This window comes from Chiloscyllium punctatum, chromosome 29 (genome assembly GCF_047496795.1).
Source record: "Chiloscyllium punctatum isolate Juve2018m chromosome 29, sChiPun1.3, whole genome shotgun sequence".
NCBI lineage: Eukaryota > Metazoa > Chordata > Chondrichthyes > Orectolobiformes > Hemiscylliidae > Chiloscyllium > Chiloscyllium punctatum.
In genome coordinates this window covers 36,965,763-36,982,772 of record NC_092767.1, presented here as the reverse complement: position 1 = coordinate 36,982,772, position 17,010 = coordinate 36,965,763, and the positions used below count along the sequence as shown (strand labels likewise).

At 45.7% G+C, this 17,010-nt stretch overlaps 1 long non-coding RNA gene across 1 annotated transcript in view; it reads left to right on the top strand.

Annotated features, from left to right (window-relative positions):
• Positions 1–886: 886 nt before the first annotated feature.
• Positions 887–17,010, top strand: part of LOC140454339 (uncharacterized) — a 78,054-nt gene continuing 61,930 nt past the window's right edge. The window contains exons 1-2 of the long non-coding RNA XR_011952676.1: positions 887–999; positions 1,101–1,313. This is a non-coding gene — a long non-coding RNA (uncharacterized lncRNA). The remainder of the gene's footprint in view (positions 1,000–1,100; positions 1,314–17,010) is intronic.

The following is a 17,010-nucleotide window of genomic DNA, read 5'->3' as shown; positions in this document are numbered from 1 at the left end:
GAGAAAGAGTGAGTGTGCAGGAGGGAGAGGGAGACAAGTGATGAGAAAGAGTAGGGGAGAGGAAATGGGGATGCCAGGCTGCAGTGGGGCGACAGAGGGAGTTAGACCCAGCTCCTGAGCTCAGGGCGCGGTGCCCTCCCCCTCCCTGAGGACCAGGACTTGGGGCTGAGTCTGTCTCTCTCCAGCTCAGCTTCTCCAACACAAAGACACACAACAACATCGTCCACTCTGCTGCTCGGCACGCTTTAATGACCATTTTTATTGTTTACAAATGGAAGTGATGGATACAGTCAGTGGGATGGTGCCTTTTATCACTGGCCCCTGAGTTGTGAGAAACATTGAAATGTTTCCCTGTAACCCCCCTGTGGGATAAGGATGGACAAATCAGCGCTACCCTCAGTCTGTTACCATATCGACAGGCTGCTCCATCACTGAAACACTGAACTGAAATGAGAAAATCACGGATGGATTGATTAATGAGGGAATTTGATTGATGGATGGATTTGGGTGAAGGGATATTTCAGCACATTCTTCAGCTGCTGCCTGAACATAGTCTGGGTCACGGCATAAATCGCGGTGTTTGTGCAGCAACTGAGGAGCTGCAGCATGAAGCCCAATTCCCGCACAACGTCATGGATATACACAGTGTTAAACACAATATAATACAGCCGGTACCATAGAGAAAACAGCATGAACGTTGACCATAACAGGATGAAATTGGCTGAGATCACAAACAGTAAAATGATGGATTTTTTTCGGTTTCTCATTTCAGTGTCAGACTGAGCGTCCCCATTGGTGTGAGCGCGGAGTCTCCTGCGGGCTCTGCTGGTCACTAAAATGTGTCTGACGGTGAGAACATTGAGCAGCAGAATCAGGAGAAATGGGACACACGGGGTTAGAATGTAGTGGAGGAACTCGATTGTGACCCAGACACTGGAGAATAGAACAGCGAATGTTACATCACAAAACCAGGGGAGGTTCACCAACAAATACTCAGCCGTAAGAATAAAATACCAGAAAATGTTCTTTAAACAGCTCAGCACAGTCACTGCTCCCAGAACCACAGCCGCCGTTTTCTCACTGCAATATTTACTTTTCAGCTTCTGGCAACAAATGGCCACAAACCGATCGAAGGTGAAAGTGACGGTGAACCAGACAGAGCAGTCAGTGGCTGCATAAATCAGGACGGCGTGGATATTACACACGGGGACGGACTTCAGGAAATAAAACTGTTCCCGATAAACAGTGGGAATGTGTCTCAGGATCAGGTCGAGGATAATGACCAGGAGATCCGCCGCTGCCATGGCCCCCAGGTAACGTCTGACACATGGAGACAATCCACAATCTTTATAAAGCAGGACGTAGATGGTCACTACGTTAACTGTGAGGAAGGAAAACAAACCCATTATCCATCAGCCTGGAGGTAAAGGGACCCGTTTGATCGGGGACCCAGTGAGATTTTCAAATGTGTCCCTGTATTCAGGGATTTATTAAAATAATTGGAGCTGGAATAACAAATGGGAAGGCCTGAATTACTGACAAAAATGGGACAGAAACCACAAGAAACCCTCCCTCCCCAAACACACAGAGACACATCCATAAGGACAGATGGTTTCTAAAACATTCCCACCCACTCGATCACTCGAGAGCAGACACAGGTCAGTCCTTCCCAGTTCCTAATACGGAGGGTGGGAACGTTGCTGTCCTGAAGGATTCTCTCCCAGTTTCCTGAAGACAAACGGAATTTGGAAATTTCTGTATTTTGGTTTAAATTGTGGTCGATCCTGTGTCGTGAAGAAATGTAAACGCAGGGAAAACGTATTCACCCCTTTAACTGCCTGAGGGGCCTTCAGAACAGTGTCTCCTTCTCCCTGGAACGGGATCTCTTCCCTCGGGATCTTATTGTTTGTTCAATTCACTGACGTCCGGCCGTTCACAAACAATGTCAGGGACAGAACGTTCCGGGGAATGTCAGTTATAGCATGTTGGGGACTGAGTGTTTCCGGGGAACTCCTTGATCCATCCATCACCTTTGCCCCCATCCACCCCACCAACATGATGCACTGTGCTTGGGAACACTGTAATATTAATGGGATGAGAGACAGAGGGTCCAATCACAGGAATGGGAGCTAAAGGCATTGCCAGATCAGCTGAAATGGTTCGTTATACCACATTCTCAATCCACCTCATAGAACCAGCCCAGATACCATACACCCAGAGGAGATGTTTGTTCACCGTGGAACACTGTGTAAACCAGGCCAGTGTACTGCTCAGTACAACCCAGCAATCTGTCCAGATTCATCCATTACACTGGTCAGTACAATCCAGCAATCTGTCCGGAGTGGAACACTGCGCTGACCACAGCAGTGCATTGATCTATAAACCCGGACTAGATATCTGTCCAGCACCAGGGGAAGTGCAGACCACAGCAGTGCATTGATCTATAAAGCCGGACTGGATATCTGTCCAGCACCAGGGGAAGTGCAGACCACAGCAGTGCATTGATCTATAAAGCCGGACTGGATATCTGTCCAGCACCAGGGGAAGTGCAGACCACAGCAGTGCATTGATCTATAAAGCCGGACTGGATATCTGTCCAGCACCAGGGGAAGTGCAGACCACAGCAGTGCATTGATCTATAAAGCCGGACTGGATATCTGTCCAGCACCAGGGGAAGTGCAGACCACAGCAGTGCATTGATCTATAAAGCCGGACTGGATATCTGTCCAGCACCAGGGGAAGTGCAGACCACAGCAGTGCATTGATCTATAAAGCCGGACTGGATATCTGTCCAGCTCGGGGAGCTGTGCAGACCACAGCAGGGCACTAATGTGTGAACCTGATACAAATATCCATCCAGCATTAGGAGCAACACAAACCACATCATTGCATTATCTATAAACCCCAACCAGATAGTTTGACCAGCACAGCGACCTGTGCAGTGATCACCCGTGAATTAATCTGTAAACCAGGAGCAGTTACCCTCCCAGCACGTAGGACTGTGTACACCACCCCATTGCATTGATATGTAAACCAGGAGGAATTACCCGCCCAGCATGAAGAACTCTGTACAATGGCCCAGTGCATTGATCAATAACCCTGGAGCAGTTACCCTCCCAGAATGTAGGACTGTGTACATCACCCCAGTGCACTGATCTGTAACCCAGTTGCAGTTACCCGCCCATTATGTACGGCTGCGTACACGAACCGAGTGCATTGATCTGTAAACGAGGCGCAGTTACAATCCTAGCATATCGAGCTCTGTACAAATCACCAGTGCATTTATTTGTAAACCAGGAGCAGTTACCCTCCCAGCATGTAGGACTGAGTCCACCACCGCAGTACATTGATCTGTAAACCAGGAGCAGTTGCCCTCCCAGCATGAAGAACTGTGTACATCACCCCAGTACATTGATCTTTAACCCAGAAGCAGTTACACTCCATGTATGTAGGGCAGTGTACTCCACCCCATGTATTGATCTGTAACCCAGGAGCAGTTCTACTCCCAGCATGTAGGACTGTGCCCACCACCACAGTGTATTGATCGATAAACCAGAAGCAGATACCATCCCAGCATGTAGGACTGTGGACAACACCACAATGCATTGATCTGAAAATCAGGAGCAGTTACCCTCCCAGCATGTAGGGCTCTGTACAAATCACCAATGCATTTATCTGTAAACCAGGAACAGTTACCCTCCCAGCATGTAGGACTGTGTACACCACCCCAGTGCATTGATCTGTAACCCAGGAGCAGTTATACTCCCAGCATGTAGGTCTTCGTACACCACCCCAGTGCATTGATCTGTAACCCAGGAGCAGTTATACTCCCAGCATGTAGGTCTTCGTACACCACCCCAGTGCATTGATCTGTAACACAGGAGCAGTTATCCTCCCAGCATGTGTCCACCACCCCGGAGCATTGATCTGTAAACCAGGAGCAGTTACCCTCCCAGCATTTAGGACTGTGTGCACCACTCCAGTACATTAATCTGTAACCCAGGAGAAGTACTCTCCCTGCATGTAGGACTGTGCACGAGACCCAAGTGCATTGATCTGAAATCCAGGACCAGTTACACTTCCAGCATGTAGGACTACGTACACCACCCCAGTGTATTGATCTGTAAACCAGGAGCAGTTACCCTCCCAGAATGTAGTGCTGTGTACAGCACCCCAGTGCATTGATCTGTAAACCAGGTTCAGTTATTCTCCCTGTATGTAGGGCTGTGTACTCCACCCCATGCCTTGATCTGTAACACAGGAGCAGTTAGTCTCTCAGCATGTAGGGCTGTGTACACCACCCCAGTGCATTGATCTGTAAACCAGGAACAGTTACCCTCCCAGCATGTTGGGGTATGTACACCAACAAAGTACATTGATCCGTAACCCAGGAGCAGTGAGCCCCCAGCATATCGGGCTGTGTACACTACCCCAAAGCATTGATCTATAAACCGGGAGCAGTTACCATTACGGCATGTAGAGCTATGTACGTCATTCCAGTGCATTGATCTGTAACCCAGGAACAGTTACCCTCTCAGCATGTACGACTGTGTACACCACCCCAGTGCATTGATATTTAAACAAGGAGCAGTGACCCTCCCAGCATGCAGGACTGTGTAAACCACCCCAGTGCTTTGATATGAAAAACAGGAGCAGTTAACCTCTTAACATGGCAGACTGTATGTACCACCCCAGTGCATTGATCTGTAAACCAGGAGCACTTACCCTCCCAGCATGTAGGACTGTGTGCAACACCCCAGTACATTGATCTGTAACCCAGGAGCAGTTACCCTCTCATCATGTTGGACTGTGTACATCACCACTGCGCATTGATCTATAAACCAGAATCAGTTACACTCCCAGCACGTAGGACTGTGTACCCCACCCCAGTGCATTGATCTGTAAACCAGGAGCAGTTACCCTTTCATCATGTTGGACTGTGCACACTACCCCAGTGCATTGATCAGTAACCCATCAGCAGTTATACTCCCAGCATGTAGGACTGTGTACATCACCACTGCGCATTGATCTATAAACCAGAATCAGTGACCCTCCCAGCATGTAGGACTGTGTATATGACTCCAGTACATTGATCTGTAACCCAGGAGCAGTTACCCTCCCAGCATGTAGGACTGTGTACACCACCCCAGTGCATTGACCTGTAAACCAGGAGCAGTTAACCTCCCAGCATGTAGGACGTTGTGCACCACCACAGTGCATGGATCTGTAAACTAGGTGCAGTTAGCCCCCAGCATGTCGGGTTGCGTACACCAACCCAAAGAATTGATCTATAAACCAGGAGCAGTTTCCCTCCTGGTATGTAGGGCTGTGTACTCTACTCCATGTATTGATTTGTAAAACAGGAGCAGTTACCCTCCCAGCATGTAGGACTGTGTACACCACCCCAGTGGTTTGGGGTTTGGGGTATATACAGAGATGGGGAGACTGAGAGACAGTGTCATGGAAGGATGTGTTCGCAGGTTGCAGAATGGTGAAATGTAGACTCTTCGATTGCATCCGGTAACATGAGCCAGTCTTCCCAGGAAAGATGGGAAAAAGGGAGATTGGTGTGAGGTCAGATTGTGTAGAATTTTGGGTGAGCATTTGTTCTACAGCTTTGTAAATGGGAGTGGTTTCAACAGAAGTTTTGACTAACTAGGCTGAATCTAACAACAATTTGCCTCTATGTCATGTTCATTGAGTGTGACAGAGGGATTGTCTGCAGGAGGCTGAGCTAATTTCCTGGTGCTACCTTATTGAACTCACCTCATTAACTATCTGCCCCACCCCATGGTGTCCGTCTCATTCAAAACGAGCCCGATTCTCCCTCCCATCATGGATGGAGGTACTCATCATCGGCAGGATACCTCTGGATATTCTGTGATCCCTGACACTGGGGCCATCTTTAAAAGGCCAATGGGCACACGGTTGAGTTGTCTCAATTCGGAACTGCCCTGCACAGTTTACCCCAAGCATGGCAGATAAGTGACAATTACACTACAGTTTGTTGAAAAGGGCACGGAGGTCCTGGTGGATGGGCTAGTACAGAGATGGAACACACCAGCAGACCCACCAAGCATGGTCTGAGCTCCACACCCAGCTCAGTGCAGTATCTGGGGTCTGAAGAAATGTCCAGCAATACAGGACAAGCATCAATAACCTTCCCCGCTCTGTCAGAATAAGGGTCACTGTATTCTCTCTGCTCCCCCACACTCACTGTATATCTGTTATAGCACCTACCCCCGAACAAGGCTCATGGTCCACCCCTCTCACTATTGAATGCAGCACCTCCCCTCTCTCTCTCCCCCCTCTCTGTCTCTCTCTATCTCTTTCACCCCGTCCACTTTACCCCTCACATTAACTAAACTGCGTGGATACAACACTGTCGACAGACTCCCTCTGAAAACCTCACCACTTGTCATTATCACACCTACACCAGCCCTAACAGCAGGGCCAACACCCCCACCACCCCTCCCTCCCTTTCTCCCATTCCAGGAGAAACAGCTGGGAATAGCACTCAAAGGGCCAAGCCATGTAGTGGAGTGCCCGATATCCGTACCCTCACCCCCCTCCCCATGTGGGGAGGACCCTGATACAAGCCGCAGAGGACCGGGATGCCACGTGTGGAGATTCTGAAACATCCAAGTCCCACCAACCGAGTAAGGAGCAATGTTTGGTGAATGGCAACTCTCACCTTAAACCCACTGGCAGCTCCGTTAGCCCCTGGCACAACTTAGAAGCCGTGGCCCTGATGCCATCTCCCTTTTATGACGAGCTGGTACACATGGAATCCCCACGGTCTCGGTGGACAGGAGGGTAGGCTGACAATGCATTTTCACCACCACCTCCCAGGAAAGGAACACCGAGACTCCTTCCTACACCTCCCCCTGTAAACAGCTCAAATACTGAAACTAATCTGTGATAATTACTGCTCTCCCCACTTGTCCTGATATCTTCAACAATCTGTGCTCATATACACCCAGGGCCCTCTGATCCTGCAACCCCTTTATAATGGTACAGCCTGTTTTATATTGTCATTCATTGTCTTTCCTACCAAAGTGCATCACCTCACACTGCTCTGCATTGCTACCCATCTGCTTCACACCTGAACACTACACCAATGTGATTGTCCTGTTAGAGTTCCAGACTCTCCTCCATAGACTTCAGAGTTCTTTCAGGTTCAAGTGCATTCTACAAACATTGAGATTGTTATAGCGTCACTTTCCCCATGAAACAACTGAAATCCTGCACCACACTCACGAGTGTGAACAAGTGAAATACTGATATATTCCCACGGAGGGAGTCGATTAATGACATGCTGTCAATGGAGCAACAATGGTCCTGACACACACCAGATGGAGTGAATGAAATATTGACAAACCACAGAGCAAGACAAATCCGGATAGTATCCACTTATCGATCTTCATCAGGGTATAATGTGATGAAGTTGAAAGTGTGTCCTGTACCTTTAAGAGAGAGTGAATGCTGTTCTGAACTGAGAGCTTACAAGCACCTGTGGTATGAGAGGATAGTAGACTCAGAAACAATATATTGTTATAGAGTTGGAGTCGGGTGATAAGCAGTTAAGAGAAAGAGAGTCCCAGAGTTGTGAATAGTTGATGTAAAATATTCACTTTCAGAGTTAAAAAAATAAATTGATGTTTTTATTTAAACAGTGGCATTTGAGAGTTCTCTGTCACTCATATTTTAACAGTTTAAAAGGCGATTTGAGTATTTCTTTATGTGTAGTTTAAGTTACCAGGTGAGCTTCACGCCGTGCCTGAACAATTGCTGTGTGCGTGTATCTGTGTGTCTCTGTGTGGGGCAGGTCTGCCAGTCTCTGTGGTGCTTAAAATGATGCAATGCCACCCTCTGCTGGCCTCCCCACGCCACTGCACAGGCATTGGCAGAGGGTGAAAACCAACAGGGATTCATTCTGAGAGGGGGAGGGAGAGGGCAACTGCTCACAGCACAATCCAAACTGATATCTTATCCATGTACTGATCTAAATGTCCTTTAAATGTTGCAACTGTCCCTGCTTTCACCACTTCCTCTGGAAGTTCATTTCACACACAAGCCAGATTCTGTCTAAAATATTTATCTCTCATGACTTTTGTAAATCTTTTTCCTCGCACCTTAAAATATCCCAAAGTTTTGAAGCCTCAACTCTAGGGAAAAGACATCAGTCCTTCAGGTTATCTATACCCCTCGTTATTTTGTAAACCTCTGTAAAGTTACCCCTTAATCTCTCATACTCTCCACTGAAAAAACCTCCTCGTCTGTCCAGCCTCTCCTTATAGCTCATGCCTTCCATTCCCAGCAACATCCAGGTTAATCTCTTCTGAACCCTCTCCAGCTTAATAATATCAAGGTCAATAATATCAAAGTGAATAGTCAAGGTATGTTCCAAGGGTACGGGGAGACATAGGCTTAAATGAGAGGGGAACATTTAAAAGTGACCTGAGGGGCAGCTTTTTCACACAGAGGGTGACGTGCCTTTGGAATGATCGGTCAGGGAGACCAGACTGGACATAGTATTCCAAAAGAGGCCCTTTACAACCACAACATGACATCCCAATTCCGATACTCAAAGGTCTGACCTATGCAGACAAGTGTGTTAAACACCTTCCTAACCATACTGTATGAGATGCAAATTTTAAAGAGTTATACCTGTTGGTCGAGATCTCTGTTCTACAACACTGCCAAAGACCCTACATTTAATTGTATAGAGCCTACTCTTTTTTGATTTACCAAAGCCAATACCTACCATTAATCTAAACTAAACTTCATCTGCCATCCCTCAGTCCAGTGTATGATATTACTGCCACCTCACCCGCCCCATTAAATCTTAAAATGCCCAACCCTCTCCAGGATGCCTGCACACTCCAGTCTTGATTTTCACAAAGGCTCTGAGCTTGGTTTGCCTTGTGTGGTTAGTGGGAGGAGGGACAGATTGCAGAAACAGTCAGTGGGGAGGAGCGGCTGACAGTAATCACCGGCCTGGTATCATTTCATGGTTTTTGGAAGAAGGCAGACACACGTTACAGGTGGGTAAGAGTGATCGATGTTTTCGGACCAGAAATTAAACTCTTCCTTCGTCTTTGTTGTTCAGTAATAAATATCCATTTGAGACACATCATTGGGCAGAGTGTGCCTGCAGGATTTCATTCCCTAATTTTGCAGACTCCAGATAATAGCGATTAAAGATGTTCATAGTTAATTTCGATAGCACAGCACGTACACTCAATATCCTACAGTTGAGACAAATATCTTGCATTTGTTTAACAATACAAAGTGTTTTGTGTAGCTCAGTAATGGTAACCTGATTATAATAAATCCACACTGAGCTGAAAGTGGGCACTAAAATATGACCCAAAATCTGGGTATGGTAGTGTAGTGGGTTGTGTCCCTGTCTCTGAGCCAGAACTCTGGATTTGATTCCAATTCCTGAACTTGTGTGGTAGTGTTCCTAGCTCTGGACTAGAAGGCCTGGATTCAAGTCCTGCCTGTTGCAAAGGTATGTCCCAGCATGTCAGAACAGGCTGATGAACAAACATACAGGAGAATACTGTTACAGCTTTATGGGTATTGCTGAGTGGTGCTAGTGTCCCTACCTCTGGGCACAAAGGTCTAGGTGTAAAGTTCACAGAAGTGTCTCATGATACATCTGAACAAACCGATTGAAACGAATTTTGAATTGTGACTTGATGGAGAAGGAAGAAGTGCCAATATTGCATTTCAGAATTTAGGCCCAGGATGACTGAAAGTACAGCCATTCGTGTTGATTGGAGTCACATTTCGCGGCAGAAAAGGTTTATAAAATCAAAATGGTCATGGATAGGGTGAGTATGTCAGGGTTTTTCCACAGGTTAGGGACGTCCAAAACTAGAGGGCATTGGTTGAAAGAGAGACGGAAAAGGTTTTGACGAGACCTAGGGGCACCATTTCACACAGAGGATGGCATGCATAAGGAATGAGCTGCCAGAGGAAGTGCTGGAGGCGAGTACAACTACAGCATGTAAAAGCCATCTGGATACTGACAGACCTGCCGAACTTTTACAGCAATTTCTGTATTTCTTTTTAAAAATGCATGCATTATAGCACAGGTATTCTGAATAAATTAAACATTTTAATTTTTAATGATGCGGGGTCATGTAAACATATTTCAAATCGGCCGAAACCATTTTCTGCTATGGGTACGACTCTGTATGACAGCAGCAATGATACACCTACGTGGAGCAGGGAATGTGATGGAGACATAGTTTGGACAATGCACAAGGAGACTTCACATGGTCCACTTTGGGAGAGGATGACATTACTGTGTGATTCAGCTCAGAGAGGGAGGAAATGTCCGCTGCCCTAGAAGGAATGGCCTATTGCACTCTCTCTCCTTCATTGTTACACATCACAACAATGTGTGCGAGCTAACAAAAAATCTACAGTCATCATTACCATTCTTATTTTTATAGCTTCCCTGTAGTGTTGACACAGGCCCTTCAGCCCAACAAGTCCATACCAACCTTCCCAACCCAGTCCCCTATATTTACCCCTAACCTGGAAATCCCAGAACACTACGGACAATTTACCATGACCAATCCACCTAACCTACACAGTTTGAGCTGTGGTAGGAAACGGGATCAGCCATTAGAAACTGACACAGACAAGGGGGAAATGTGCAAACTCCGCACAGACACCCAAGGTTGGAATCGACCCCAAGTCCCTGTTGCTGTGAGGTATCTAACCAACATGCTTCCTTTTGTCATGAGTTCCAATAATATCTGGACAACGTTCTTTCAAGTTAAAATTGCAGAGATTTTGTTTATCTGTGTGTGTGTGTGTGTGTGTGTGTGTGTCAGCATTTTTAGAAAGTGAAATATTGATTATATATTTGCAATACCCAAACAGTTGGCCATTCATTTTTCCATCATAGTTTGAGTAACATTGCTCTGGGTCCTAAACGTGCTATTTTAGCAGATTAAAGAAACTAGCCTGACCTGTTGCTAAAACTGATCCTGACCCAGTCTGAGACCGATATCATCGGCCATATCACAAACTTGGTTACATTTAACATTTGTTCTGAGCAGCGGAGGAGAGGGACTAGAAAAGGAAACAGTGACGCGAAACGCTGGGGAACTATAGACCAGTGAGCCAAATGTCAGTGGTGGGTAAGTTGTTGGTGGGGATTCTGAGGGATAACATTTGCATACGTTTGGGAAGGCAAGGTCTGATTGGGGTAGACAGCGTGGCTTTCTACATGGGAAATCATGTCTCATGAATTTGGTTGAGTTTTATGAAGAGGTGACAAAGAAGATTGATGAAGGCAGTTTGGTAGATATTGTCCATATGGACTTCAGCAAGGTGTTCATTTAAAGAACAAAGAACAAAGAAAATTTACACCCCACGAACAGGCCCTTCACCGTCCAAGCCTGAGCCGATCCAAATGTACTGTCTAAATCTGTCGCCCAATTCCTAAGCATCTGTATCCCTCTGCTCCCCACCTACTCATGCATCTGTCCAGACGCATCTTAAATGAATCTGCCGTGTCTGCCTCTATCACCTCTGCTAGCAACGCGTTCCAAATGCCCACCACCCTCTGTGTGAAGTACTTACAGCGTGTATCCCCCTTAAACGTTCCACCGCTCACCTTGAAAGCACGATCTCTCGTTATTGAACCCTTCCCCCTGGGAAAAAGCTTGTCTCTATCCATCCTGTCTATACCCTTCATGATTTTGCAAACCTCAATCAGGTTCCCCCCTCAATCTCCTTTTTTCTCGTGAAAATAAATCTAACCTACTCGGCCTTTCTTCATTGCTAGAATTTCATTCTGATTGATGGACAGATTAGTAAGTTCAGTCACATGGGATACAGAAGAAGCTTGTCACAATTGGCTTGAAGGAAGAGGGACAATTTTCAGACTGGAGGCTTGTGAACAGTAGTGTGCTGTAAGAATCAGTACTAAGTTCGCTGCATTTCATCATTTATGTAAAGGATTTAGATATGCAATTCGGAGGCATAATTAGTAAATTTACAGATTACATCAGAAAGGTGGTGTAGTAGATTATCTCAGAGTACAACGAGACCACAAAGAGATTGGACAAAGGGGCAAGGAGTGACAGATGAAGTTTAATTTAGATAAATACGAGGTTTTGCATTTTGGGAAGGCAAATCAGGGCTGAAATTACACACTTAATGGTAAGGTCCTGGGCCGTTTTGCGAAACAAAGGGACATAGGGCTGCAGGTACATTGTTCCTTGAAAGTGGAGTCGCAGGTAGACAGTGAGGTGCTGAACGTATTTGGCACATTTGTCTTAATCAGTCAGAGCATTGAGTATAGGAGTTGAGGTGGCATGTTGCATCTGTAAACGATGCTGGTGAGGCCACTTTAAGAATACTGCGTACTATTCGGTTTTCTGCAGAAATGACTTACACGTATATTGCACGTCTGGAGGTTTGAGCTTTAGGGGGAGGCTGATTAGGTTGAGGTGTTTCCCCCTGGTGTGTCAGAGGTTGAGGGGTGACATTATAGAGGTTTATAAAATCATCAGGGGCATAGATATTCTGAACAGTCACGCTCTGCTCCGCAGGATAGGCAAGTCCAGAATAGGAGTGCATAGGTTGAAGGGGAGAGGGCGAATGATTTAGAAGGGACCTGAAGGTAAATGTTTCACACAGAGAGTGGTGTGTGTACAGAAAGTGCTGTGGTGATGTCTGTTACAATCGCACATTTAAAACGTATCCGAAAGAGGATGGATATTGACCAAATACTAACAAATGGGTTTAGCTCAGATTTGATATCTGATAGGAGTGAACAGATTGGACTAACGGGTCTGTTTCCGTTCTGCATGGCTCTCTGATTCTATAAGAGGGATGACGATTAATTCTGAAATGGCATTTCAAGTCAGAATTCCCTTCACTCTAAGTTGATCGTGCCTCTATGTTCACATTGATTGAAAGCTGAGTCAGTTAAATATTTGACAGGGAAGTGAGTCACGGATAATGGGATGCAGACAGGAAACTGGGGTTGAGACCACAACCTGATCAGCCACAATCTTAGTGCCTGGTGGAGAAGGGTCAAAGTGTCTAATGAACCACTCCAGTCCCTCAGTCCCATGTTCCTGTGTTCCATTCAGCCCCTCAAACCTGCTAGATAGGAACAGGTGGAGGCTACCTACTCCTATAACCTGTTGCACAGAAACAGAGGAGATCATTTGGCCCTTATAGACTGTCCCACACACTTTGAGGTGATTTGGGGAATGTAATTGGAAAACCCAGGCTGGGTATGAAAGAGTCCCCTCATCTCTCTTTACAGAGCTTCCCCTCTCTACAACTTGTGCTTCATTTATTGGTCATGTTGTAAACCCAAATTCACTGAGAATACAGCCCCTTTACCTCACCCAGCGATGGCTCACAAAATTCTCTGATCTCCCTGACTGCAACATTCAATAACAGAACATTCATGAAAATGACACCCACTAACTTTCCAATAACAGAATTTGAGAATATCAGAAACAGGGACAGGTCATTCACTCCTGAAGCCTACTTTGCCCTCCATAAGATCATGACTGATCTTTGCTTGGTCTCAAATCCTTTTTCATACCCAATTTTTCATAGCCCTCAACTCTCTGACAGGTCAATATCCATCTACCTCCTCTTCAAATACTTTCAGTCATCTTGCTCCCCAACATTCTTGAGAAGAGAAATCCTGACATCCAATCCCACCTGTTTGAAGAAAACACTTGCTGCTCCTATATCATGGCCTATTGATGTGAACAAAAGAGATTGACACAAGAGTTCAAATAAAAATGACTGGCTGATATCAAGGCAGTGGTTGACTACTGATGACATCAAGGAGCTTAACAAAACTGGACTTAATGGGAATCAGAGTGAACACTCCAGTGTTTGGGGTTAAACATGGCACAAAAGCAGATGATCATCATCTCATTACTGGGTCAGCTCTGTGGGAGACCCTCAGGGTAGCTTCCTCTTCACAAACATCTTCAGCTGCTTCATCAATGTCTCCCCGCCCCCACCCTCCTCACCATAACATCAGAAGTGGGGATGGTCACTGAAGATTCCACAATGTTCAGAACATTTTGTCCACCCTCAGCTCCTGAACTGGTCTGTGTCCATGTGCAGCAAGACCCAGACTCCAGTGAGACTTGTGCTGTGAACGTGTCTGTTGCATTCATGTAACAGCACTGCCTGGCACTGCACATTGCCACAGTAAAACCAGAGTTCATTCAGCATCTCACGCTATTTTCACAGGAATACGATGAAGTCATTCGGCCCATTGACACTGTTGGAGAAGAACAGGGACAGCCCATTCAGTGCCTCCAGCCTATTACTCAAAAAGAGCAGGAGTCTAGTGTGATGGGCCACACCAGAGCCACTCGAAAATATTTGAAGGCGGTAGCCTAGATTCTAATGTTTCCTTATTTTAAAGGAAATGTAAAGTGTTTGTTCCAGATGCAATGTGACTGGTCAAACTACTCGGTGTGAAGCAAAACACCATTTACTTCAACACAAAAGATAAAATTAAACCAAAGAAAGAGGAATCTAGAACAACGTAATTCTATTGGACAGCTTAACAGAATAATAGATCTAGGAGCTATTGCTATAGATCTATTGCTAAAGAACTAGTACAACATAGGAAACTCCCATAAACACAGCTCTTGGCAAGAAGGAAAATTCAGACACAGATTGTCACAAATATTTCTCCAATCCAGGAATTAAAAACTGCAAGAAGAGTAAACTCAGAGAGAGTAGCAGCCAGGAGACATTAACTGAAGCTTCCAACTCTGTTGAGACCCCTATAGTTTCTGATGTTACTGAGAAATCAAAACCCAGAGATCCTAATCTGTGAGAGCTGGCCACCCTCATTCAGTCTGCATTAAAATAAACACAACGCTTCTCTCGCTGTTTACTCAAGTGGTCTTAACTAGCCATCTTGGTAACAATCGTTCAATCTCTCTCTTAAAATAAACCACGACAAAATAACCTGTTAAAGCTGCAGCGTTGTCACACTAGTCAGTACATTGAGCTGTCAAACAGGAACCAGGGGTAACCAGTCAGGCCCTTGGCCCTATCCAATCGGACGAGGAAGAAGCCAGTCAGTCCCTTGAGTCACTTATACAGGAAGAGTAGGAAGCCATTCCGACCTCAATGCACTTACACGGGGGCAGAATGAGGGAATTGATGCTGATTTCTGATGAATGTCTTATGCCCAAAACGTCGATTCTCCTGCTTCTCGGATGCTGCCTGACCTGCTGTACTTTTCCAGAAATCGATGCTCTACTCTGATCTCCAGCATCGGTAGTATTAAGTGTCTCCCAATTGATGCTCTAACATGATCATCAAGTGGAGCACAGGCTGCACAGACAGACTGCTCCACGTTGTTCCTCCTGGCTCCGTTGCTTATGATACACACGTGGGACTTTAATGTGGTTTTATAGTGGTGAGCAGGGAAGCCATATGTCTTGTGTGAAGTCTCAAGAAGTGCCTTTCATTTCGGAGAAGACAGCCTGGTGTTCTCTATGTAGGATGGAAAATGGTGGGAATGGATACGTGTTTCAGATGGAAGGTATTGTGGCTGCTGTTGGAGATTGTGAACAATCTGACGTTCAGTACTATTAGAAAAGCCACGTTAGACTGATGAATGGACTCTCTAAGTTTAAATAATGCTGATCATGTTCATGTTTATCTTGGCTCGTGCACATCCTGTTCAGTGTCACATGTACGACTTACTCTGTCCGAGTCTAATTCCACCCTATGATCTGCCTGACAATGCTTACTATGATCTGCCTCCACTGCTCATAAATAAAGTGTGTCACTGTACTGAGATGCTCGTGACAATAAATCAAACCAATCAATCCTGGGTAAAGTATGGAATTTCTCTCCCTGTCAATGTCTGTTTCGGAAGTAAGTGATCGCTGCCTCTCCTCGTGTTTCAGCCTCACCATTTCGTCGTCTCTCTCACAGCTCTACAGATTGAACACGCAACTTCTTTACTCTATCCTCATGTTACCATCATCCATGTCTGTGGTAAGGAAATCAATCCTTACAAAGGTGATCAAAACTGTAGAGAGTGCCTCGAATGCTCTCTCAGCAAGGCTCTACAACAGCAGGAAGATGGCTTTACTTATGTACTCGAATCATCTTACAATGAAGGACAGCATACCACTGACTGCACCCATTACTTACACAGGGTTTGATTCAGAGCAGTCAGCATAGACTTGTGAGTGCGAGATCATGGTTCCCAAATTTGTTAGAGTTCTTTGATGAAGTGACCAAGAAGGTTGACGAGGGCAGAGCGGTCACCGTATACTCTATGTATTTCAGTAAGGCCTTTGATAAGGTTCCACATGGCAGGATGCTCTGTAGGGTTACATCGCGTGTAATTCTGGGGAAACTGGCCAATTGGATACACAGTTGGCTTGATGGTAGGACGCAAAGGGTTTTGTGGAAGGATGCTTGTCAGGCTTGGTCCATAGCTGTTTGTTAACTATGATTTGGTTGAGAATGTACAAGGCATGATTAGTAAGCTGCAGATGACACTAAAATAAGTGGTATCGTGATCAGTGAGGAAGATTATCAGAAGTTGCAGCAGTACCTTAATCAGGTGGGGAAGTGGGCCGAGAAATGACAAATTGAATTTAGTATAGATGTGTGAGGTCTTGCATTTTGGAATCTCAAATCAAGGTAGGAGTTTCACGGTGTATGGGAGGGCCTTAAGGGGTGTAATGGGCAGAGAGACCTTGGCGTTCAGTTTCACAGTTCTCTGAGAGTGGAATCACAGGTAGACAGGGCAGTGCAAGAAGCACTTGGCCCACTGGCCTTCATCAGGCAGGACATTGAGTATAGAAGTTGGGAATCTTTGTTGCAATTACACAGGACTTTGGTAAGCCCAAACTTGGAGTATTGTGTTCAGTTTTGTCACCGTTGTTATAGGGAGGATGTTATTAAATTACATAGAATGCAGTATAAATTTACAAGGACGTTGCCAGGACTCAA